Here is a 27,267-nt window from a genome sequence, read left to right as displayed (position 1 = left end):
GTTGCTTTTCTTTCTTTCTTTTTTTTTTTTAATTCATAAGAGATGCAGAGAGAGAGGCAGAGACACAGGCAGAGGGAGAAGCAGGTGCCATACAGGGAGCCCGATGTGGGACTCGATCCTGTGACCCGGGGATCACACCCTGAGCAGAAGGCAGATGCTCAACCACGGAGCCACCCAGGCGTCCTGAGTTGCTTTTTTTTTTTTTTTAAGATTTTATTTATTTATTTGAGAAAGATAGTGAGAGGGAGCACGAGCAAGCTAGAGGGAGAATTAGGCTCCCCACTGAGCAGGGAGCCTGATGTGGGACTGACGTGAGGCTGGATCCCAGGACCCTGGGATCATGACCTGAGCCAAAGGCAGGTGCGTAACTGATTGAGCCACCCAGATGCTCCTACAAGAGTTGCTTTAAGTGTTCATTTCCTTATTGCTTTATTCTCAAGATACCAATGTTTACCCAGAGAAATTGAGGGGTGGTTGTACTATTTGAAAAATGGTGGAAATGGACATATAGGAAAATTGAACTCCTAGGACTTGTTTTAGTTCTTCCTCTTTCCTCTCCCCACACTCAGCCAAATTCTACATTCATGTTTATATACTGGACTTGGTATGAAATAAAACCACAGAGCTGATTTCTTTCCTAAATGTGGAAGCAAATGATAGATTCAATCTCTTGAACAAACTTGGCTATTGCCATGTATAGATCAGCTGGCATTCATAGATGATTTACTGCCAAATTTCTTTTTTTATTTTATTTATTCGTGGAGACACACAGAGAGAGAGGCAGAGACAGAGGCAGAGGGAGAAGCAGGCTCCATGCAGGGAGCCCAATGTGGGACTCGATCCCAGGACCCCAGGGTCACGACCTGAGCCAAAGGCAGATAGATGCTTAACCGCTGAGCCACCCAGGTGTCCCCTTTCTGCCAAATTTCAATGACAGTTGTTGATTTTTCCTGTTACTACATTCCATTTTGTTCAGATAAATTGTTTTTGGTGAGCCAATTAAGCATATAAACCTATGCTGGAAGAAATTGATAGGTAATACTTCAAAAGCGAAATGGAAGCATGGTAATCTAATTTTATTCCGTAATGTAGGGTTTCCACAATCTCAGTAGAATCTTAGTAATTAGAAATCAAATTAAACAACATGTGTTTCAACTTATTATTTACCAGGCCTCTTTGTTGAGTTCAGAAAGAGTTGCAATCAAAATGAAAGAAACAAGGAAGTAAAAAAAAGAATTCAGTAGTCAATTAGAGTTAAAAATTGAAACTTTTTTAAAAACGTATTTTCTTGGGATACCTGGGTGGCTCAGCGGTTGAGTGTCTGCTTTTGGCCCAGGGCAGGATCCCGGGAGTGCCGGGATCGAGTCCCACATCGGGCTCCCTGCATGGAGCCTGCCTATGTCTCTGCCTCTCTCTGTGTGTCTCTCATGAATAAATGAATAAAAATTTCTAAGTAAATAAAGTATTTTCTTGGGGCACCAGAATGGCTCAGTGGTTGAGTGTCTGCCCTCAGCTCAGGTCATGGTCCTGGGGTCCAGAGATTGAGTTCTACATCAGGTCCCCATGGGCAGCCTGCTTCTCCCTCTGTCTGGGTCTCTGTTTCTCTCTGTGTGTCTGTCACGAATAAATAGGTAAAATCTTTTTTAAAAATGTATTTTCTTTATAAAGTGAAGTGGTTAAAAGTATTAGAACAGAATACTAACTCTACATATATTTATGAGTTGGGGTAAGTTTTCTTATCTGCAAAATAAGAACTAATAATTCCACTTCTCTCATAAGGTTCTGAAGGATTAAATAAGATATATATATATATATATATATAGTGTAATTAGCACAATGTCTGAAAAGAGCAATAAACATCAGCTGCTGTTATTATCATTTGGGATTGTTCTATGGTTAGGTATAAAACTGCATCTTAGTGATGCCCATCGTGGACTTAATGGCTGAATTCACGGATACTTCTCAGCCTATGTCTTTTTTAATGCAATTGAATATAATCCTTTTTTCCTATGGGAGTTTATATTATTTTTGTGTTTTCAACATTATTTATATTGAATTCTGCAAGATTGCTTTACTGCTGTTGGAAATTCGTCTGTCTTCAAAATATTTAGAATTTCCTTGCTTTTGGAGACAGCTAAAAGAAAAAACACAAAACCACAGCTCACCATCTTCATTTCTGGAGATAAAAATGATAAAATATAGGGTATGAGAGATGATCAAGGGATATAGCAAGGGAGTCCAACTCCAAGAAGATCTAGGATAAAGCATAACTAGAGGCTGTAGGTATTAAAGGGGTAGGACACTTAGATCACAAGGTTGTAACTTAAAAGAATCAATATCAGAACTGGGAGTGGTTGTTTTCAGGAAATCTTTGCAGACATTACCCATGTGGTTATGTACTTTATTTTTGTTCATGCTTGGCATAGGTAACATATAATAACATATTACACATGTTAAATATTGTGCATATATATTATATAAATAACTGTGGAAATAGTCTGAGCCACAGGAAGGCTACAATTTATTTCAGAGTGAGAAAAAATTGTACAAGTTGAATAATAAAGTCAAGAGATATTCTTGCACACTTTTTTCTTGGACCTTTTTTGAAATGACCTATGTCCAATGATTGATTCTGGACTTGATTATAAAAGCAAAAGATTGGAAACAACCTAAATGTACATCAATAGGAGAGAAGTTGAATTATGGTTCATCTGTACAATGGAATAATTTCTAGCCTTCACAAAGAATGAAACGAAACCAATTTTGAAGATATATTGTTAATCAAAAATGTAAGATATTGAGCTGTGGGTGTGGTTTGCTACCATTTATGTAAAAATTAACTATATATATACATACACATATATACCAATACACATTATGCATTATTATATGTGCATACATCTGTAAAATACTCAGGACCATGGAATGGTCCTGATGCTCTCTAGTTCTCATTCTTGTAACATTCGAGAATAGCTGGGATTTAAAAAAAAAAAAAAACAGAAAAATTGAAATGCTATCAGTTTTTTAAGTGACATCTTTTTAGGGAGAGTAGTTTAGCCTTACTGGTACTTCAATGGAACAATTATCATTGCAATTGTAGTACTAGTAGAAGTAGCAGCAGTGTTTACTGTGCTCTTGCTATGTTCCAGGCACTTTTCCATGCACTTTAGATGTGTCTAGAAATCTTCACTACAACTCTATGAAATGTGTGTTCTTTTTATTCATTTTAAGATGAGGAAACAGAAGCAGAGAGATTGGGTAACTTGCCTAACTCTCTCCCTCTCAAAAGCAAAGTGTAGACTGTGTGTTCTTCATTCATTAAGGAGGAGGGTCGGCCAGTATCATTCTTATCATCCATGTTCTCATCTGATTTCAGCAGGACCCCTGTCAAGATGAGTTCCTAGGTCACTGTGAACATAGAACTTGAAACACCTGCTTCACCCCACCTCAGACAGTTTCAATGAGCACTGAGAAGTGAACAAATGTGCAATAGGCTAATATTTTTAAGAAAAATGACATGCATTTTATTAATTCTGAAACACTTAAGATAGAACAAGGTTTTTATAACCTCAATACAGGTAATATTACCATTTACCTAGCTGGTAATTTCTACAAGAAAAGTTCCTTTGTTCTTTGGATCTCATGTATTTTAGGAAAGCGATTTCTCTTTTTAAATAAGTCTAAAAAAGTTCCAACTGAGGAAAATTGCGGCAGAAATCTCCATGCCAGGGCACTGGGGACAGCAGACAATAAGGAGCAACCAAAGAAACAGACGATGACAAAGGAAACCCCTGACAGCTCCTACTGGTGAGCAGTAAGGAGAAAATCTCTTTGAGCCCAACTGTTTCCTAGCTTTCCACTTACAATAAGGACAGAGCTGGCTCAGAACAGTCATAATTCTGAAAACTAAAATATATGCTAATGTTGCTACTGTGTCTTTTATGGGAGATTTTAAAAACATTTTACCCAAAGAGACCACGTTGACAACTTCTTTATTCTCCAGAGCAAACCTCTTGCCCGGGATATTGGAGGTTTTACCAGAAGCTGGTACAAAATCAGAGGGAGACTTCTGTCCTTTGTTTTTGGACTCGAACTCCCTCCCCTATAGAAAACTGAGCTTGGGAAATACACAGCACTGACACTTCAGAAAAGATAAGCAAGAAAATGGTTAGATTATATAGTGAGAGAGCATCATGACTCGATTATGGAAAGCTTTTTCTCAGCAACATCAGCTCTGAACTGTAAGCCAAAACACTGCTTATGGCAGCAAGAAGTTTACGGAGCAGTAAACATCTTTCCTCTCTAACTAGTCTGGCTTATAAAGAGAATAATTGTGTGGAGCAGATAACAACATGGAATACAGTGGGAAGTGAAGAGAGTCTGGAGCAGAACGGGGTCAGAAGAGAAGAGCTGAAAAAAAAAACAAACATTGATTTTATTTATTTATTATGGATTTTGTTTTTAAGCCTTTCATAGCAGAGAATGGACCATTGTCTTGGTCTGGCTACTCTAGACTTCCCAATGCCAGAAAAGGGTAGAAAAGGGAGAAAACATCTCCCTTTTTTTGCCTTAGAAAGAGAAATGTCAGCAAAAGGTATTGGTTTATTTTCTTTGTTCTTTTTATCAGCAAAGCCAGTGTGCTGCTATTGTTTGCTGGCCTAACAAAAATGAAATCAAGGCTTTCACTGAACAGCCTTCTATTCTTCTGCCAAATGCTGAATCAACAGCCCAGCTTCTGCAACAGCTTGCTTTAATGATCCTAGACAGTTTCTGTTCATGTCATATACTGGGTCACAAAGAGGAAAGAGGGATAACTGAAAGCAGAATGGGACAGAGACGAAATTAGAGCTTTGAAGGCTATGTGCACTGATACCAAACCAGTTTCTCAGAGAGGTGTAACTGGAATGTTTAGTAGCTGCCTACTACATATGCTTTGTAGTGATTTCATGTAGTATGGTAAAAAGTAATGTTTTCTGAAATCTCCATCCTTCTCATTCGACAGAGTACATTTAACTGTTCTCAAAAAATCCTGTTGTGATCTTCAAAACTTCCCTGAGAATTTTGTTTTATTGATTCTCGAAACTGTGGTGACCCTATCTGATGGACAGAATCAAGGTTTGATGCAAAATGAGATAAGCAGCTTCCAGTCCAGAGGCTTGTTAGGGTCTGGAGGTGTCACATGATTCACCCCGGCCCCCTTCCCCAGACAGAACTCCAGTTCAGTTCCCACAGTCCAAATTGCTGGAGGATTGAGTGAGCCCCCGGGGCTATGGTCACAGTGATGACTTGTAGTTACAATTGTGGTATTCTGAACCAGAGGAAGTCAGGGCTCCTTTTCAGACACTCAAGCCACCACACCCTCCTGTCTGGTTGGTGGCACCGGATTTGCCATCATCCAGGACCCCCGCAGTGGAAACGATGTTCAAGACCAAAGTCATGAAGGGACAGCAGCGAGGGATGATTAGCTGCTTCTCTCAACAAAAAACACTCTAATAATCTGAAATTATATAATCAAATGCCACCTAAGCCAATGCAGATTCTTACAAACAATATTAATCAGGGTGTTTTGGTTGTAAAAGTTGCCTGAGTAATGGGCTATGTAGGAGGCCTCTTCAACTCTGTTGATGGCTGAAGGCCTTTTAGTCATTTTTTTCTTTCCTTTTTCTTAAAAGATTTTATTTATTTATTCATGAGAGACAGAGAGAGAGAGAGAGAGAGAGAAGCAGAGACACAGGCAGAGGCAGAAGCAGGCTCCATGTAGGGAGCCTGACGTGGGACTCGCTCCTGGGTCTGGAGGATCACACCCTGGGCTGAAGGTGACTCTAAACCACTGAGCCACCCTGGATGCCCTGGTCATTTTTTTATGTTAAAATCCCTTTGAGTGAATTGAGTGAAGTTGGGGGAGTGATTAAAAAGTGAGGTTAAAAAAAAAATACAGTGGAGAAAGAGAAAAGAAAAAAAGAGAGGTCAGTTAAACATGTTGGAAGATAAAACTAGCTTTCCTTGCTCACCCTTTGAGAATTGTCACCACCACTAATGGCTGCGGTAATACATTCATCTGCTCACTTCTTAAAATAGTGAGAGATTGTTCCCAATATTGAACTAGTGCTCCTAGACACTTTTTGCCAAATGGAAGAACAGGTGAATGAGTTAAGGAGTAAAACTAAAGGGAACAAAGAAAAGAACCAACGGCTTCTAGGACCTCGTTTCTTCATATGCCCGATGCCATATAGATGTGCAAGTCAACTGATACTGTGATAAATTAACTCAAATCCTAAGATATAGACATTTTACATTTTTTAAAGGAAAACATGAAAATGTCCTCTTTAATCCATTAGCTTTGACCCTATGCATTTTAATTTCAGTTGATTTTGGATTATTTTGCAGTTTCACTTCCCCCTTGCCATTTATTTGATGTCAGTAGAAGCAGACTATTTAATTTCCATTTTTGTTACTCCTAATTTAGGCTATAAATGGGCTGGAACTGAAGGATCGGTTGCAGATGAGGGTAAATTATATTTTCTGTTATTTAAATTTACAGGCACAATATTTTTTTGAGGAGCTAATTCTCCTATAGGTCAAATTTTAATAAAAAGATAATACAATATTATAAAATTGATGTCAATAAGACACAAAAGTAGTTCTTCCATATTATTTTAAGAAAATACACACTTTCACACAAAGTGTGGAAGAGTTTTCCTCCATTTAAAAATCTCTAACATAAATTTTTAGGAGAATTATAAACAGAAATGACTCTTTAATGAGAAAGGAAAGAGGAAATCATGGCTAGTAGACTTGTGTGTTAAATGAAGCTAATCAGGTTAGAGCATGGATTTTGAAATCCAAGAGACCTGTCTGGAATGGGTCTGCAGCATTTGGTGATAAGACATTGGAAAAGCTAACTACCTTCTCTAATGTCTTAGATTCCTCACCTATGAAATGGAAATAATAATAGCATGTTCCTTTACAGGATTGCAATGAAAATTAAATCAGATGATGTAATAAAGCTCATAGCACAGTACACAGAGTAACTATAATAAATGATAGACATGAGATAGGTTAATATATGATATATTTCTTTAAAAAATGGTCCAAACTTAACTAAACTTGTAGATTAACTGGAGTATCTTTTCCTTAGCCTTTTGAGATAGTATAGAAATCCTTAATAACAAATTAATAACTTTTGGAAGGAGAGGGTGTTAAATAATGATTTAGCACATTTTGTTTGTTTCAGACTTAGGGTATCATAGAGTCATCATCTGTTTGAATTTCTCACTGTATTATTCATTGAGGATATTTTTGCAAAACCTGGGTTTATTCATGTTTTAGAACCAATTTGGTTGTCGACAGAGATTTAAATTTAGAGATAAAAACTATTTTGTTGGGCAACCCTGGTGGCCCAGAGGTTTGGCGACGCCCTCTGCCCGGGGTGTGATCCTGGAGACCCGGGTTTGAGTCCCACGTTGGGCTCCCTGCATGGAGCCTGCTTCTCTCTCTCTTCCTCTGCCTGTGTCTCTGCCTCTCTCTCTGTGTCTGTCATGAATAAATAAATAAAATCTTTTAAAAAAACTATTTTGTTTTCATATTCGTAAATAATCTTAAATTATTTAACATATTTAAATATAGAGGTATCTTATGGCAAATATAGCTAATAGTTATAGTTTTTCAAGTAATCAATATTTACACACAGACACATAGATTAATGAAATCCACATTAGAGAAAATATATGTCTTCTAAGGCTGTGTTGAAAACAGAATAAGAAGGACATCAAGCTTAGTGATTTGGTGAATTTTTAGAGTTCCTTAATCTAAGATTTTTGAAAGATTCTGTTATCAGACCATCAATGATACAATTCAGCCTGCATATAAAACCGTGTGTTGGAAATTCCTTGTTTTAGAAATGTTTAATGACCCTCATGAAAAAATTAACCCCTAAACTTCTATTACTATGTACATTTCTTTCTGGTGGAAATTCTCATTTTGTAATTCTCCTAAAACCATCTGTGATGCCCTTAGGTATCTTTTCCTCTACCTACTGCTGGTGGAACACAAACATGACACAGTTTCTGTTCTGGTCATAGCATAAAATCTTTAAGTTCCTAAGGAGTACTGAGGAAGGACCAGAAGAATATCTAAACTATTGCTCAAAGTATACCATCTCACCTATAAATAAAAACAGTCATCAGGGCAGCCCGGGTGGCTCAGTGGTTTAGCACTGCCTTCAGCCCAGGGCCTGATCCTAGAGACCCAGGATCCAGGTCTCTGATCCTGGGTCCCAGGATCCTGGAGTCCCATGTCAGGCTCCCTGCATGGAGCCTGCTTCTCCCTCTACCTGTGTCTCTGCCTTTCTCTCTGTGTCTCATGAATAAATAAAATCTTTAAAAAAGCAGAAGAAAGAAGAAGAAGAAGAAGAAGAAGAAGAAGAAGAAGAAGAAGAAGAAGAAGAAGAAGAAAGAGAAGAAGAAGAAAGAGAAGAAGAAGAAGAAGAAGAAGAAGAAGAAGAAGAAGAAGAAGAAGAAGAAGAAGAAGAAGAAGAAGAAGAAGAAGAAGAAGAAGAAGAAGAAGAAGAAGAAGAAGAAGAAGAAGAAGAAGAAGAAGAAGAAGAAGAAGAAGAAGAAGAAGAAGAAGAAGAAGAAGAAGAAGAAGAGTCATCAAATTACTCTTGGAAAATTCTGAACTTTGGCACCAGGAGGATGTGAATTTAAATTCTGATTCTGGCACTTACTTAAGTGGGGGCTGGGGGCAAGTCCCATAGCCCTCTGAACCTTGAAGAGTTTCTTATCTATTCAAAACAGGTAACAACATGTTTTAACAGATGAGGGTGCAGGATAAACTCTCAGTACACAGTAATGCCCTTCCCTTAAAACTCTTTGATCTCTCATGCCTGTCTTCAACTTCCATTGTCAACATAGTAATATAAAGCATCCTATTCTGTTAATATATATTCACAGACATTAAAAAAAAAAAAACTCCTCAACTCAGAGCTGGATTTAGATCATTAAAAGTCCTCAATTCTATACCCATGAAATAAGTGAAGGCAACTCAATAAAATTTTTATTTTTCCCATGATTATTATTTTTAGTATATGTGCTGCCGAAGCGAGCACCCATGATTATTATTTTGATGCATTTTATAAAACATTAACTAGCAAATGCTTTTTAAATTTCTCTTATCTTGGGGGTCCTTGCTTTGTTGGTGTCCTAGGCATTTTCTTCAGCTGCCTGCTATGTAATCCAGCACTGCCCCAAATGTTTCATTATGTGCTTCTAGAATAACAGAAAGAGAACAAAAGGCATATAAGAGAGGAAGTTAACACTTAGGAAACATGAATGGTGCTTAATAAATGGTCCATAAAAGTTAGTTTTCTTCTGCCCTTCTTTCTTGGTTTTTAAAATTTAGACAGTATGAATTTACTCCTTATAATGAAAGATAACAACTTGCCAGGTTCATACTATCTCCCTCTCCCTTACCCCATTTTTAAGTTTATGATTTTTATTCTATTATGCACATTTATAATATTAAATAATATTGGTTCATCATTATTAGTGTGTCTTGACCCTTAATGCTCAAAACAACTGTAGTTGATATGTATATTGCCTTCCTTTAATTGATAAGGAAATTGAGGTTCACAGTTAAGTAGCTAATAAGTAGTAGAATTGGAACTTGAACATATACAAGATGAAGGAAAGATAAGAGAAAAAATATGCCTCCTCAAGTAAGTAAATGCAGCATCCAAAGACAATTATAAATGGGGGAAAAGCGGGGCTTCACTTATAACTAAACCATTGTTTCTTTCTAGTACAGTACACTGTTTTCTACTCCTAAAGTTTTGTCTGACAGGCAAATCTATAATAGACCCAATTTAACTGTACTATTCTTTGAAATTGGGTGGCTGCAATGACTAATATATGTGAGTTAATTTTATATTAGTAAGATTTTTTTCAAATTGCATTTATTAGTAGATACCTTTTATTTTTGCTTGACATTGATTTACTATTTATTATTTGCCAAATCCATAGTATGGATTTGAGAACCAGTAGCTGAGCTTGAAATACTACTTCCTATATTAGTTTTGTTTTCCTTTATGCTAAGTAAGTGGCTGCCACCTCATTTACTGCTGCTCAGAAGGAAAAAAATGTCATATTTTTCTTGGAAAAATTAGGTTTCATACAGAAATGGCAGTCATCTTCATGTGTACAAAGTCAGCAAGAATTTAATTGTGTAATTAAGTTTTATGTTCTTGGATGAACATAATATGAACAAGTCATTATCCAATATCAACAGATAGACATCTTTTCCTGTAGTTGAGATGAATTTTTTTTAAGATTTATTTATTTATTTATTCCTGAGACACACACACACACACACACACACACACACACACACACAGAGACAGAGAGAGGGGCAGAGACACAGGCCAAGGGAGAAGCAGGCTTCATGCAGGGAGCCTGATGTGGGACTCGACCCCAGGTCTCCAGGATCACGCCCTGGACTGAAGGTGGCGCTAAACCGCTGAGCCACCAGGGCTGCCCTTAATTAACTTTAGAGGACGTTTCCTCACCTTGATTTCTATGTGAATGGGCTTTTGGTATTCTAAGAACTTCACGATCAAATTTTGGTTCATTACTCAAATATTCTATTGTGCAAACAGTGCATGCATCTAGGTCTTTTTGTGTCATTAACATTCATGTATGACTTTAAGCAAGGCAATTCTCTGTGTTCTCTTGTAAGAAATAAAAAAAATTAATGACACCTTTTTGGCATGAACTGTTTTATGATTTTGCATGATAAGAGGATTCAGATACAGTTGTCAAGAACTTGAATTTCCTGTTTTGTGAGTAATAGATAGTTTAAATGTCTGTTTACCTTGTCTTGGTCAGATGGAGGAAACTCAAGCACGAGGGTTATATAAACCAGCTGGAGAGGCTGGGATTAACTTTAGTGTAGAAATCAGCAGGTGGGTACTATGTGTTTTTAGTAAGCAGGTGCTCCACGTAACATATTTTAACTCTCACTACCATCTCTCATAGTATCAACATCCCTACTTTAGGATGAGGGAAGTGAGGCCCAGAGGGGGTCAGGAACTTGCCTGTGATCTTTTACCACTTTATATTTCCTTGAAGGGCTGATGGGTAAAAATGTCTGACTGTAATAATTTCAGAGCAGATTGGGCATCTTGTTCACTTTAAAACCCTCTATGGGAAAACATATATAAGCGTAGATTTTTCTCAAATCTGGTAATACTGAAAGTGTTTGCATTAACTAGTAAGAATATTTGAATTGGAAAATCCTCAGCAATGTGTATATTACAAAAAAGAGAGAGAGACAGGGAGAGAGAAGGAAAGCCTTTGAGGTTAAGTTTAACCAAAGAACACAGAAAGGCCTTTTCCTTAATCAATTAATATTTCAGTAATGGTTTCAAAATGTTAAATGACATACCAAGTATTTCATTTTCCTCTTGATTCAACCCTGAAAATATGATCAGAACTAATTTTCTGTAATTAAATGAAAGCATATTTTTGGTAATAAATTCAAAATCCTTTATATAACAATGATACTTTTAATTTTTTTTAAAGATTTTATTTTTTAATTCATGATAGACACAGAGAGAGAGGCAGAGACATAGGCAGAGGGAGAAGCAGGCTCCTGCAGTTAGCCTGATGTGGGACTAAATCCCAGGACCCCAGAATTAAAACCTGAGCCAAAGGCAGATGCTCAACCATTGAGCCACCCAGGTGTCCCAATGATACTTTTTAAAAAGACGTTTTCATTTGTAATAATTGACGCAGTTTTTTTTTTTTAAAGATTTAATTTATTCATTCATGAGAAACAAAGAGAGAGAGGCAGAGACACAGGCAGAGGGAGAAGCTGGCTCCATGCAGGGAGCCCGACATGTACTCCATCCCCAGTCTCCAGGATCAGGCCCAGGGCTGAAGGCGGCACTAAACTGCTCAGCCACCCAGGCTGAGTAGTTTTTAAATGTAGTTTTTGAATGTTGGTGAGGTCTGGAGTTGACGGCCAAGAAGCAATTCTTGAGACGTCTTTGATGCAAAAGGTGGTTTTATTAAAGCACGGGGACAGGACCAGTGGGTAGAAAGAGTTGCTGCCCTGGGATTATGAGGAGCAACTGATTATATACTTTGGGGTTTAGGGGGGAAGTAAAGATAAGGGAAGTTTCAAGAGGATTTTCGTTTGCTAAAGAAGATTCATGGGACACCTGAGGATTTGCAAAACCAAGGTTGTTTTTTCCTCTAGCAAGGCATTAACACAGTAAGACAGTTGGGAGCTTCATGGAGGAACATTAGACCCTGCCTGCCTCAAGTATTTATCAACAGGCTGCAGGTTATAAGGACATTTAGTTTTATCTACATTTCCTTCTGCCTTTGTTTCCCACATCATTAATAGAGTTCCTGGGGTAGGATTAAGTGAGCAGGGGAGACCAGACTATGATTTTTTTAAATTATGGAAACTGTGTATGTGCACAAACATACGTACATGTATCAAGGAATCCTTGTGTCATCATCATTCGTCACATGTTAGCAATAATTTCAAGTCTATGCAACTATTAGAATAGTATAGAGGAACACAAAAAAACTGTATGCAGGGAGATAAATTCTTGAGAAAAACTGACAAAAAACAACCACATAAAAATTTTAAATGAATTCTGGTAGATGATTCTGAGGGAACTACAAGCTTGCCAACTCAACTAAAAAGTATTTTCTGTGTGTCTGCACAGACTTTCTAAACCAGCATCTTCCAAGAGAAATATAATAGCAGCTACCTATAGCATTTTACATTTTCTAGTAGCTACATTTTAAAAAAAGAAACAAGTGAAATTAAATTTAATAATGTATTTTTTTAGATTTATTTATTTGAGAGAGAGAACCAGAGGGAGCATAGGAAGAGGCAAAGGGAGAGGGAGAGAAAAACTCCAGCAGACACCTTACTAAGTCCAGAGCCCAAAGCCAGGCTCCATCTGATGACCCTTTGATCATGACCTGAGCCAAAACCAAGAGTGGGATGCTTAATCAACTTGGTCACCCAGGCACCGCTTCATTTTTTTATTTTATTTTTTAAAGATTTTATTTATTTATTCTTGAGAGACAGAGAGAGAGACCGAGAGAGAGAGAGAGAGAGAGAGAGAGGCAGAGACACAGGTAGAGGGAGGAGCAGGCTCCATGCAGGGAGCCCGACGTTTGACTTGATCCCAGGTCTCTAGGATCACACCCTGGGCCAAAGGCAGGTGCTAAACCGTTGAGCCACCCAGGCTACCCAGGTGCCCCTTTAATAAAGTATTTTATTTAACTAAATATATATATCCAAAATATTATTTCAACATATTTTCAATATATAAATTATTAATGCAGTATTTTACAGTTTTTCATATTAAATCTGGTGTGCATTTTATCTTTATAGCAAGTATTCAGGATCTACATGGGTTAGTGGCTACTGTACTAGAAACACTTCCAATCTTGCTGAATTACACAGTTTGTAGGGATTTATCCTGGATCTGGACATTGATATAATTAGGAAGAACAATTTAACAGCAATATGGAGTTTGATAAACTCACATCTTGTGAGTTCCCTAAAATCTAAAACCTCTCCTACCTTATAAATTAACTTACACCACTGATGAAGGCTATTGATACCTAAAAAGCTGTGAAATACTGTCAGTATAGGTTACACAATTTAGAAGGGCATCTTCTATGTTCTCCTTTCCTAACTAAATTTGATTTGTGTGCACTATGAAAGTGTTAGGAAAGCTAATGCAAATTTAAATTTTGACTAAAAAGGCAAATCCAGAAAGAAAGTCTGAGAAGCTTGCTTTGTATCTGTCACTCTTTTAAAAAAGAATGCCTACGTGTGTTGGAGGTGGGGGTGGGTACTGATTTAATGGAAGAAGAGGGAATGAAGAGACAAGTCCTCCTACCCTTCCTGGCTCTTGCGTTTAGTTCCAGTGTCCTAAGAATGACACTGACAAACTTGTACAAATCAAATTAAGAGCCACCAAGGCAATTGTGAAAAGGCTTGAAACCACATCCTGTAAGCAACAGCTGAAAGCATGAGGGATATGGCTTCTGAAGATGGGAAGCTGTGGCTGGGGTAGTCACAGTGATAACTAGAGGAGAGTGACACAGGTAATGAGCTGTATGGGCAAATACATGAAGGGATGTCACACAGAGGGGAAAAAAACAAAATACTTATGAAAATGAAAGAGAGGTCATAAGTAAGTTGGTTGAGTTAGATAGCTTCTAAAAATGAAGATAAATGTTTTGGGAGGCAGGCAATTTTCCACTACTGGGGCTGGGGACATTTTGGAATGCCTAAGTCTCCTCCCAACTCCTAGAACTGATACTGTCTTATCTCAAATTTATTGAACAGCGAGGCAGTGTGGAGGTTTACTATTTCACAGGCCTTGATGTTACCAGTCCTGCAACTAAATCTCTGCTTAACCTTTAGGAGTTAGGTCACTTGGGCAAATCTCTTGCACTCCCTGGGGTTGTTTCCTCTACAAAATAAAAATAATACGCTCCATACAGACTTCTGGAATTACTGGGAGGCTTTGCAACCTATAACATGCTGCATACACATAAGTTTCTGTTTCCATGGGATAAGACAAGAAAGCCCCTTAACTCAGCCCTCCTTTTTTCTTCTCCTCCCCTTCTGCTCAGTATAAGGTTCTGTCCACACCCAGCTATTCCTGGCACCACCCCTTAGATGCATCCTTATCTTACTGCTGCAGTACAGGAAAGACTACTATAAGGTTAAATACAGTCTTTTTCTGCCCCAAGGTAGGGCAAAGAAAGGGTCAATAAAAGCCAGAAGCAAAGTCTGTAAAAACTACTGTCTACATTTTTTCATTCTGCAACCACCATCTCTAAAACCAAGTCAACCGCCGAAAGGGACTGTGAGAAATCAGTCCCAACACTGCGCTGCAGAATATTAAACTGCTTATCAGACACCTTTAACCTTCATGAAACAATGTATCCATGCAAGTCACCCCCATCCATTTTTTTTTTTTTTTGAACTTTGCAGCAGAATCATTCATTTTTGAACTGTGATCTTTAGAACTCAGGTCTGGGAGACTGAAGTGCCTTAAACTTGCTCACAGTCCCCTTTTCTGAAACCTGACGCCCCCACCCTCCAGCTAGCTCCTAAGTGTGTTCGGGGAGATGGTATTGGGGGCACAAGGCTACGGAGTCAGACGGCGAGGGTTCAAACACTAAGCCCGTTACTGTGGGGAAGGTGCTTTCATTTATCTGCAAAACGAGGATAATTCCTACTTTTAGAGTTGAGGACTAAGTGATGCAAATAATAAACCCCTGACATGTGGCCAGCAGACAATAAACGAAGCTAGCCGGCGCTCCAGCGGACGACAGGCAAGCCGGAGGCATCCCCCAAGCTTTAATCTTGGCGACATCCCAGACCAATCAGATGTAAACCCTCGACTGTCGTTGCGGGAGGTCTCGGGAGGGGTGAACCCGCTGGCTCGCAATCCTGCCAAACCCAGTAGCAGGTGAGCCTTCGGATTGCCTCGCGGACACTCCACAAGCATTTGAAAGCCCAGGGCGAGACTGGGGAAAGGCTCTGGCACAGGACTTCGGGGAATTAACCGTAGAAACAGCCTGGACGGGCAGCCCCGGTGGCGCAGCGGTTTAGCGCCGCCTGCAGCCCAGGGCGTGACCCTGGAGACCCGGGATCGAGTCCACGTCGGGCTCCCGGTGCATGGAGCCTGCTTCTCCCTCTGCCTCTCTCTCTCTCTCTCTCTCTGTGTCTCTAATAAATAAATAAAATCTTAAAAAAATAAAATAAAACAAACAGCCGGGACGCGGCAGGCAGCACTACCGCCCGCGGGACCCGGAGCCACACGCCGAGGGGCGTGACCTTCGCAGAACACGCCGGAGGGGCGTGGCTCCACCCGCGCGCACGCGCACCCGGGCGCGCCCTCGCCGGCGCTGCGTGGACTCCGGCTCCTACAGCTGGCCTCGTCGCTCTGCGCATGTGTGAGTTCTGGCGGGCGGGCGGGCTCGCGGGTAGGAACCCGGAGGTTCTGGGAAAGGGGGCCAATGAGACGGGGAGAGCCGAGCAGCGCGCGCGGGAGGGCGGGACAGAAGGCGGAAGAGCCGGAATCAGCTGACGGGGTCTCGTGACCGCCGGGGCGGTGGCGGCGCAGGCGTAGTGGAGCGCGGTTGCTGAAACCCTGAGCGAAGATGGCGGCCTCCAGAGTGAGCCTCTGAGAGGCAGAGGGAGGAGGCGGAGGGGGCGGGGAGGCCGCGCCGCCGCGGCACCAGGAACCCGCGGCAGCGGAGCTACAGGGCCCCGACGGGGGAAAGGGGAAGTGGTGAGCGGGAGGAGGCCGGAGGGCACCTCAACTCACTCCGGACGCAGAGCCGGCGGCGGGAGGAGCTCGGGCTGGAGCGTCTCCAGCCTCCCGCGAAGGTAAACCACTCCCGGCACCGGCCTGTGGGGCTCTGCCTTAACCCTCTCCCCGCGCCACGGGGACTTGGGGGGCTGAGGGCTGGGAGAAGGAGGGGTGGTGTCTTGGCCGCCGCAGCCTCCAGCTGCTAAGGAGAGCAGGTGACCCTCCCCCAGGGCTGCCGGTCGGGTTCCTCCCGTCGGATCCCCCCCGGCTGCAAGTGACATTCTCCCAGGGCGCTGCCGTGTCCAGCCCCACCCCTCCCCTCTTTTTTTTTTTTTTGGATTGTTTGTTTCGTTTCCTACTCGCCTTGGTCCCCAGATTCCCTCTGCACATCCTTACCCCCACACACCCCTCGTTCCCCTCCGGGCTCCGCCCTCGGGATTCTCTCGCAGCTTCCTAGTCTGAATGCACTTTTCTGCTGGTTGCCGGCAACTCTTGTTTGTCGGGGTCCGCGACCCTCCTTCCCCTCACGCGCGGTGTCGACTTTGAGGTTCTTGGATTGGCTTTGTTTCATTTCCTTGGGAGATTGGAAGGGGGGGTTATGGGGAGGGAAGGACCCGCGACGTTTCTTCTCCAGGCTTCTTCCTTTTCCAAAATCAAGCTTACCCCGCAAGGTTTTTTACTTTCCTGTAGGGGAGCCTGTTTGCAGTGGCCTTTGGTTCACTGCTGTGGTGTTGCCTCTGAATGTGGCCTTTGGAGTGAGTGAAGAAGGACTCAGACGCTCAGTGAGTGGCGGTGAGACGCAGATTTGACTTCTTATCCTTAAGAAGAGTGTCTTCCCTTACATTGTTTTCCTGTAGGGTGTTCAGTTACCCACTCTGGTCCTGAGGTGGGTTTGTTTTTTTTTTTTTTTTTTTTATCAGTTGATGTCTTTAGATTGTCTCATTTTCCAGTTGTTCGGGGGAGGGAGGCCTTAAAAAAAGCCCCCCCCCCCCCAACGTGGCTGTGGTCTCTCTCGAAAGTAATGATTTCTCTCTTCTCTACTTTTCCCCTTTTTATCCTACTGTGGTTTCCTTCAAACAGGAGGGCCTCCGCTTGATGCTTTTACCTCCCCTATGGAGGGCTTTGCGCTGTAGGGTTATTTAGAGTCTCTTGGGAGTATAATGTTTTCGCAAAAAACAAACAAACAAAAAATTCAGAGTCTGCCCCAGTGATTGTCTTTCTTACTGTATTTTCTTTCTTACTCTATGGATCAGATCGATTTCTAGGTTTGAAAGTACCATCTGCAGAGTTTGAGGAAATTACAGTGGTCAGGTTTTGCAGTATGTCATCAGGACTCTGTGAGTCTATGGGAATCTGAAATAGGACTTGCCCTAAAAATTTAAAAAAAAAAAAAAGAAAAGAAAATTTGAAAACTACCCGTAAGAAACTGGCTATTCAAAAAAGACTTGATTCACATTTCTTTGGTTTTGGAAAGTGCTGTATTGTTTGACTGAATTTAGCATGTAAGCTAAAACTTTGTTAACATTTTAAATGTATTATGAAACAATGTTTAAGCAGCTATATCTCAAACTTGGCTTCTGCTATTAATGTCACAATGGGGCATAAGTCCTGTTTAGAAAATGTTACACTGTATTCCTAGTTTGAAAACAGGAAGTAGAACATATTAAGGGAGGAAAAGAATAGTCAGAGGGTTATTAAGAGATAGGAATGTCAAGAACCTTAAGTCTCTAGTCTAGTTCATGGAAAATACCACCATTTGTATTCCACTGGGAGGCAATGGATGTTCCTCTTTTTCTAAAGTGACAGTAGTAAATGGGCTAAACTATATAAGCATTATCAATGCAAAAGTTAAGGAATCACGGAAAGCAGGAGTTATTTATAAGAATTTAACTTTATCCACAAATAAATAGAAGCTAGTTGCCAAGGTAGACTGTAACAATGCTGACTTCATTAAATTTGTAAAAAGCTTGATAGCGGAATCTGGTTCTCAATACATACTAAGTTACAGTTGAAATTAAAAGATCTGTTTTAACTAATTTGGCTCCATTCCTTAACCATTTCTGCTTACACAGGTGATTTTGAGATTTTTTCATAGCACTTACCTTTCCCCTGCTTCTCTGATTGAGGTACTTAAAATTAGTAAAATAGAAGCAAGGCTGTGCAGATAAACTATAGCAAGGATTTGGTTGCTAATAGTTTTAGGCCTAAATGTTGACTGTGATTTAGCAGTGGTTAAAGGGGAGTTGTTTAGAAAGAAATCCTTTGAATCACTGTTTCTCAACTTCATGAAACCCAATAAAGACCCCCTTTTCATTTCAAACAGTTTGTAACACCTGCTCTATTATCAGGAGATAGTTTTTATATAACCACTTTCTGACTCCGGTCTTGGGATAAAAGAAGCTTTGCTCTCACTGTTGCACCAAAAAAGAATGGGACTCACTTTAAATTCTTGACCTTTTTTTTTTTTTTTTAAGATTTTATTTATTATTCATGAGAGGGAGAGAGAGGCAGAGACATAGGCAGAGGGAGAAGCAGGCTCCTTGCAGGGAGCATAGTGTGGGACTTGATCCTAGGACCCCAGGATCATGACCTGAGCCACCTAGACACCCAAATTCTTGACTTTTTTTGACACCTGCTAAAGAACTGAGGTCACACAGCAAACCACTGGCCTGGAATTTAAGGGGAGAGAGTAGACATGAATTCAGTTTCACATTCATTGGACATAACACTGGTGAGAAGAGTTCAGCTAGAATAATTGACAGGCTGATGAAGGCCGAGTGTACCTTTTTCCAAGGTCTTTCTCCACAAACTCACTGGGCATTCTTAGAAAAGATTGAAAAAGAAGAAAGGAAGGAAGGAAGGAAGGAAGAAAGAAAAAAAAGAGGAAGGAAGGAAAGAAAGAAAGAAAGAAAGAGAAAGAAAGAAAGAAGAAAGAAAGAAAGAAAGAAAGAAAGAAAGAAAGAAAGAAAGAAAGAAAGAAAAGATTGGAAAGAACCATGGGGAGTCTTTGGGGTCCGTTGTGGTGCTGATATAGGAGGCGAAAAGCAGCGCAGCTTTCAAGAGGGGCACAAAACTCTATCTCTTTGTCTCTTTTATGGAACAAAAATCTTAATCTGCGAAGGGAAGGGCATCCCTGCTGGCTCTGTTGGTGAGCATTCATTGAGCTGGGCAAAACAAGAAAAGGGGAAAGAATCTTCTCCAGGAGGGGTACTGAGGTTAAAATGCAGCCAGGATGAATAAGAAGATCACACCCCTGAAATCCAGGGATACAGTATATACCTAAGACTGAACCTTAATCGGAACTACAAAGACTGTATCTCCACTCCCTGCCACTCTAAGAAGTTTTGAATAACAAGTGAATGCAGAATATTACTAGGAACAACATCATGCCAAGAGGCACAGCACAAAGAATCAAATAGACTTTGCTTTAGTAAACCATCCCCCACCATAGGCACTAACTATTTTGCAGATTTTTGAAGCCTGTGGTGCACTGAGAATAACCATAGCAACAGCAAATCATAAATCTAGCCCAATTCCTAAACAGATGAACACAAACCCTGCACTAAAGACCTAGTTAAGAAAAGATGTGTCCATTTCCAGCCACAAAAATCATTTACCTCAGTCTCTACTGTTCTATACATGTCAAGTTTTCAACCAAAAATTATAAGGCATACAAAAAGGCAAAAAATTCTCGAGAAAAAGCAGTCATCAGAAATATACTTAGATTAATATAGATGCTGTTACCTGCTAGGGGATTTAAAATTACTTTAAAGGTTGAACAGAAGAGTGGGCAACATGCAAGATCAGGTGGGTAATTGCAGCTGATAGAAACTATCAGAATAAAAAGAAATGCTAGAGTTATTATTACACAGTAAAGAAATGAAGAATGCTTTTGGACTTATCAGAATTGACATAGCCAAGGAAAGAATCAGTGAGGGTAGAAGAAATTACCTGACACACAAAAGTTAAAATGAAACACCCTAGAGCTTGGGGATAGATATATTTATATATCATTTTAATATATAAATGATTGGAATCTCACAAGAAGAGAAAAGAGAATAAATATTGAAATGTTTGAGGAAATAATAGAAAAATCTCCAAAATTAATGACAGACATCAAACCACAGATCCAGTAGCTTAGATAATACCAAGGAAGGTAAATCCCGCCCCCCTAATTCAAACAAAACTTACCTTGACATCATATTTATAGTGATGTGAACAAAGGACAGAGAGAAAATCTTGAAGATAGCTAAAAGAGAAATCTATACAGAGGAACAGAGTTAATAAAACAGAAACAGGGCAGCCTGGGTGGCTCAGCGGTTTAGTGCCACCTTTGACCCAGGGCCTGATTTCTGGAGACCTGGGATCGAGTCCCGCATCGGGCTCCCTACATGGAGTCTGCTTCTCCCTCTGCCTGTGTCTCTGCATCTCTCTGTCTCTCACGAATAAATAAATAAATAGGAATCTTTAAAAAAAAAAAAAAAAAAACCCACAGAAACAGTGCAAACAAGTAGACAATTGGGTGACAACTTTAAAGTACTGAAAGAAAAAAGAGCAAAAATATTTTTTCAAAAATGAAGACAAAATAATAGACACTGTCAAACAAAACCCAAGAAGATAGTCTCCCCATTTACATGATAGGTGGATTCCTAGAAAATTCTATGCATGTTAAACTCTGTGAAGCATATTTTGTGATTTGTATTTAATACAGAATTAAAATTGGGATTAGTTATAAATGAATTTTTACCTATGTGAATGCCCAATTGGATATTTGAAAGTCACTTGAGGGTAGTTTTCAACCCATGGGTCTGTATTGTACATTGAGGTGTATCTAGCCCTATCCATTAAATCATAGTAGAGTGGTCACTCCATATTCACTTTTCACAGTTCAGGTTTTGAGGTCAGTAGCGATCCAGAGTCAGGTAATCCTTCTAATGAATTGTCAGGTCAGTGGTCTCCTAATGCTATGGCAGTGTCCATGTTACCTCATATAATCTCATCACATAGACATTTTATCTTAAAAGAAGGCTTTTTTTTTTTAATTTTTATTTATTTATGATAGTCACACAGAGAGAGAGAGAGAGAGAGAGAGAGAGAGAGAGGCAGAGACACAGGCAGAGGGAGAAGCAGGCCCCGTGCACCGGGAGCCCGACATGGGATTCGATCCAGGGTCTCCCGGATCGCGCCCTGGGCCAAAGGCAGGCGCCAAACCACTGCGCCACCCAGGGATCCCAAAAGAAGGCTTAGTAACTGTCGTACAATAAGGCAATTTGAGAGAGACCGCATTCACATAACATTGCAGTATATTGTTATAATTGTTCTATCTTGTTAATATGTTACTGTACCTAATTTATAAATTAAACTTTATTCTAGGTATGTATGTTTAGGGAAAGAGAGTGATAGGGGATTTGATAGTATGTGGTTTTAGGCATCCACTCAGGTCTCGAAGCACATTTCCTGTGGATAAGTGGGGAGTACTGTAGTTTTATTTTTTTAAGATTTTATTTATTTGTGAGAGAGCACACGTGTGAGCATGAACCCAGGGAGAAGCAGAGGGAGAGGGAGAAACAGACTCCTTGGTGAGTGGGGAGCCCAATGTAGAACTTGATTCCAGGATCCTGGGAGCATGACCTGAGCTGAAGGTCAACGCTTAATCGACTGAGCCAACCAGGTGCCCCTACTGTAATGTTTCTAGTCATAGTGTCTCTTAGGGCAGCATCCTCCCCCAACCATTACTTTAAAATTGTAGTGTGGTGCTCAACACATTTTTCTGCTTCAGCAGTTTTCACATGCTCAGCACATGCCAATCAGTAACATCTCTTGTAGTATGGAGTGATTTCTAATTGTGGAAACTCCTTTGAGAATCACTGATTTGGGGAATATTTTTGTAATAAGTAATGTAAACCAACATGGTTGTGATCATCTTTACTAAGATATTAAGTGTGGTTCAGCTAAATCTTTATCAGTAAAGATAAACATAATTTGCTAGTAGTTTTCACAGGCCCTTAACTTTATTCAGCAGCCTGCATATTTGAATTTTACTTGCACTTTTATAAACTGCTTATTAAGAATAGTGATCTCTAAAACAACAAAGTCTACATTCAATGGGATTTTATAGTTGCAGCATTCTAAGTTGCCCTTAAAAGTAGACCACACACCTAAGCAGTGTTCACGTATTTAGTGCATGGCCATTGGTAGTATCTCTATGAGTAATAAAAATTTGGTCTTTGATGAACAGATCAAAAACAAAACCCCAAAGCAATCTAAAATAATTACCTAAATGTTTTGATTTTTGTCAAGTATAGTTGCCAGAACATAATGGAAGGATTGATAAGGTTATGAATGTAGGAGATTTTTCCTGATATCTCATAAATTCTATGCTAATTATAGTAAAATTTAAATTCTTATACATGGTTTTTAGACATGTATTCATTAGTCATCTAGTGCTATGAGGTTTCTCTCCCCCTCAAACTTCTAGTTAAGATACAGAGTGTATTTTGGATGTTTACCAAATCCTAGAGTAGATAAAACCATTCCTTCCCCCCCAACCTTAGATCTGCTGGGTTTAATTTTAAAAGGAGAATTTTCCTTTTTTTTTTTTTTTTAACTGGTAGATTTGGGGGTGTTCTGTAAAATCTGAAGAACTATGGCAGAGTTAGGAATAACAGGGACATTTCAGAAAGAGCCAAAGGAGAAACCTACATGTTTTTTTTGCTATTTTGTATTGGGTTAAAGGGAAATCGTAGTAGCCTAAGCTCCTTGTCTTTTAATACTGTGTTTGCCTATTAGAGCCCTTACTATAAAACTTCCTCTAAGATGTATTTGTAATATACTTAGGAAATTTAGTCCTCCATTATACATTCACTGCAGTGATAGAGAAAACAGCAACAAGTTAAAACATGGCGATTGAAAATCTCTTTTACCCATTAGGATCTATTTAGTGTAATAGAGCAAGATTATTAAGTACCTGTTTGTGAGCTGAAGAAGAGCTTATTGAACTAGTATATTTTGTTCTTGCATGAGCCAAGTTAGCTTTAAAGATGAAATAGAAATTAGGTCTAAAAATCTTCTATGTGTACAAACTAAAACTATGTAAATGATCATAGCATTGATTTCACAGAATTGCTTAAACACATTTGTTTGGTAAATATTTAGATGAGTATTTCAAAGCATTTTTTCATTTTGGAAAGGAGAGTCAAATTCATGCATCTTTCTTGGAAAACAAACTTTTTGTGATTACAACAGATAGAGGTCTATTTTGTGAGAAGTAAGAATTATTCCCTCAGATAAAATCAGCATACGTGTGATTAAAATGTAAAGACAGGGATCCCTGGGTGGCGCAGCGGTTTAGCGCCTGCCTTTGGCCCAGGGCGCGATCCTGGAGACCCGGGATCGAATCCCACGTCGGGCTCCCGGTGCATGGAGCCTGCTTCTCCCTCTGCCTGTGTCTCTGCCTCTCTCTCTCTCTCTCTCTGTGACTATCATAAATAAATTAAAAAAAAATAAAATGTAAAGACATTTCTTTCAATATTTATATTGAATAGGAAGGGACAAAATTAACTGCTGTGATATTTATGCTTGCCCCTCCCCCAATTAAGATACTGTTTTTTTCTTAAGATTTTATTTATTTGTTTGATAGCACAAGCAGAGAGGGAGCAGCAGGCAGAGGGAAAGGGAGAAGCAGGCTCCCCGCTGAACAAGGAGCCTGATTGTGGGACTCTAGCATCCCAGGACCCTGGGATCAATGACCCAGTCAAAGGCAGATGCTCAACCAACTGAGCCACCCAGGCGCCCTTAAGATACTTTTAAAAATGTTTCTTCAGATTTAGGAATTCCTTTTGAGTTTTCCTTGCCCATTTATTTCATAAATGTATATCTGATTTCTAATGGGAAAGGAACAGATTTTTTAAAAAGAATGGAGAGATGGATCATAAATTATTTTGCCCTACCCTGTGGTGGTGGAAGTATTTAAAAGTTCATTTTAATGTGGCAGACAGTGCAAAGGTTTCTGTATTCTAACTTCTGAACAATTATTTAGAGATAAGATTGTCAGCTGACATTTGATAGTACCACTGGCTTTCCTCCAACCATATTTATCTCTGGAGTTAGTGGGTTCTTCAGTGCTTTTAGAAATCTAAGATAGGATGTATTAAAACCTTACTTTGTGGTCTATTTTATAGTTGTTTAAAGACCCCTGTACAGTAGGTATTATACACATTACGCATACTGATTTGTTATTTTTAGAAGGAAATGCTTTTGTCTATACTTGTGTTATATATTAAAACATGAAGTTAAAGATTAAAAAGAGGGTTAAAGTTTATATCAGGTTTCCCCTGTACAGAGCATATTCTAAGTCTGGTTGTAGCTTTTTAATCAAGGTAAAAATTAATGTTGTTAACTATATTTTGTCCTCTCTTCAGCACATCTAAAATTGGATCATTAAGTATTTATATTTTTACATTTTATTTGAAACAGAACTAGCCTAGTGATGTAATTCACTCAGATTTTGAATCCAGTTACAAATCAAAGAAGGCTTTTTTATTTTTAAGATTTTATTTATTTATTCATGAGAGAGACACACAGAGAGAGGCAGAGACATAGGCAGAGGGAGAAGCAGGCTCCATGCAGGGAGCCCGATGTGGGACTCAGTCCCGGGACCCCAGGATTAAGTCCTGGGCCAAAGGCAGGTGCTAAACTGCTGAGCCACCCCGGTGTCTCGAAAGAAGGCTTGTAAGAAGCTAGTATTAAGTGATTGTCTCTTTGGTTAGCCTTTGCTAATCTTTCAAGATTAGCCTTTGTTTTAGCTTTGTGGTTCTCCTTCCCCCTGCATTTTTAATAGGGTATAAGTTGTATGAGGAAATATTAAGTTAATAAATTCCTGCCATGTGACTATCATGTGTCTGTATACCATATTTTCAGGTATAGTGTCACATTGTAGCAGAAAAATAACATTTCTATGATAGGAGAGCTTGGTCAGAAAATAAAGGTAAATGCAATTCTCCCCCCAAATAAGTTTTTCATCTACAGCTAAATTGAAAGAACTTTACATTACATACTCATATACTCCTCTCCCAAGATTTTTACATTAACATTTACTGTACTTGGGAATGAGTGGGTGGCTCAGTGGTTGAGAGTCTACTTTTGGCTCAGGTCATGATCCCGGGGTCCTGGGATCAAGTCCCACATCAGGCTTTCTGCATGGAGCCTGCTTCTCCCTCTGCCTATGTCTCTGCCTCTCTCTCTCTGTGTGTCTCTCATGAATAAATAAATAAATAAATTTTTAAAATTACTGTATTTGCTTTATTATATATATCCATCTTTCTGTCCATCTTATTTTTTAATACATTTCAAGACAAATTAATGTTTTAATACATTATTTGAGAGCAGAATTATTTCTTCATGTTAATAGACGCAAAGTGGAAAAATTAGTATCTTATTTGCTCACTCCAAGTTGTTGTAATTGTGTAAAAATTAGTGGGTCATGCAAAATGCATGCTTTAAAGGCAAGTAGCCTTTATTAAAGCCATTTCCTTCATTTAATTCACTAATGTATCACGGATGGTCCCCATCTTAATAATAGTTTGACTTACAATCTTTCAACTTTATCATAGTGTGAAAGTGGTATGCATTCAGTAGAAATTGTACTTTGAATTTTGATATTTTCTCAGGCTAGTGCTGTGTGGTACCATACTCTTGTGATGCTGGGCAATGGCAGTGAGCCGCAGCTCTCAGCCCTGTGGTCACAAGGGTGAACAACTGATAGACTTACGACAGTTTTGTTTTTTCACTTTCAGTACAGTATTCAGTGAATCACATGGGATGTTCAGTACTTTGTTATAAAATAGGCATTATATTAGATGATTTTGTCCAACTGTATGCTAATACAAGTTGAGCACATTTAAGGTAGGCTAGGTTAAGCTATGATGTTCAGTAAGCTAAGTGTATTAAATGCATTTTCAGCTTACAATGGGCTTATCAGGACATAACCCCATAGCACGTCAAGGAAGATCTGTATTTTTCTGAGCATACGCACTCATCTCTGGCTAAATGAGGGCTCTGTTTTTACTTAACATAAGACTTGCACATACACTTAGTTTTGCTATGTGTGCAAATTCTTTTGCTTATAGCTTGGCTGTAATCTGCTTGGGTGCCTGTGGTGTTGAGGCCTTTCAACCTGGTTTTTGTTCTTATTATCAGTTTGGTGTAGACTCCTGCTTAGTGGACTCTCAAATCCTGTGGTTTTGTGTCAAAATCATATCTTCTGAAAGATGATTCTCATTCATAAATTATCTTAAATGGATTGCCGGTTTTACTGCCAGTAATAAATTAGAGAATGTGAGAACATTAAATGTTCGAAAGCATGAAGCAAGGGAATTCAATGAATAGGGTGAATCTAGCCAAAATGACTGTGTTGCCCTGAATTTGACTTTTTAACCGCTAGAATACTTCTTTCAAAAGAACAAACTGTGAAGTTGCAAAAATGCTCTGTTGGTAGTATAATAAGATAGAGAATGAAAACAGGTGAGAAACCAACTAAAATTAGAGATACTTTCAATGTGAGTTATAAAGGATATGTAAACTTGTGTTTTTCTCATCAAAAAAATAAGGGGGGGTAAGTCTGAGAATTTGAAGTGGAGCACTATTGTAGGAATGAAGGAGATGATTTTTTTTTTTTTTTTTAATTTACTGAGAGAGTATGCAAGTGAGCACAAGCTGGCAGGAGGGACAGAGAGAGAGAGGGAGTAGACTCCCTGCTAAGCAGGGAACCTGATGTAGGGCTCATCCCAGGATCATGACCTGAGCCAAAGGCAGACATTTAACTGACTGAGCCACCCAGATGCCCCAAAGGGGATGGTATTTAATCAATAATTAGTTTGAACAGGTAAATTCTTGCTAACTTGTTG

General features: G+C 39.4%; 1 protein-coding gene across 6 annotated transcripts in view; it reads left to right on the top strand.

Annotated features, from left to right (window-relative positions):
• Nucleotides 1–16,126: 16,126 nt before the first annotated feature.
• Nucleotides 16,127–27,267, top strand: part of DNAJC13 (DnaJ heat shock protein family (Hsp40) member C13) — a 117,439-nt gene continuing 106,298 nt past the window's right edge. For 3 of the 6 annotated variants that reach the window (XR_012014919.1, XM_072792752.1, XM_072792748.1), the window contains exons 1-2: nt 16,150–16,440; nt 17,054–17,155. The gene's annotated coding sequence lies outside the window, so the exon portion shown is untranslated. Of the gene's footprint in view, nt 16,441–17,053; nt 17,250–27,267 lie in introns of all 6 variants that reach the window. The other 3 variants (XM_072792749.1, XM_072792751.1, XM_072792750.1) reach the window with 3 other exon arrangements.

This window comes from Canis lupus, chromosome 22 (genome assembly GCF_048164855.1).
Source record: "Canis lupus baileyi chromosome 22, mCanLup2.hap1, whole genome shotgun sequence".
NCBI lineage: Eukaryota > Metazoa > Chordata > Mammalia > Carnivora > Canidae > Canis > Canis lupus.
This window is presented reverse-complemented; position numbering and strand designations above follow the sequence as displayed.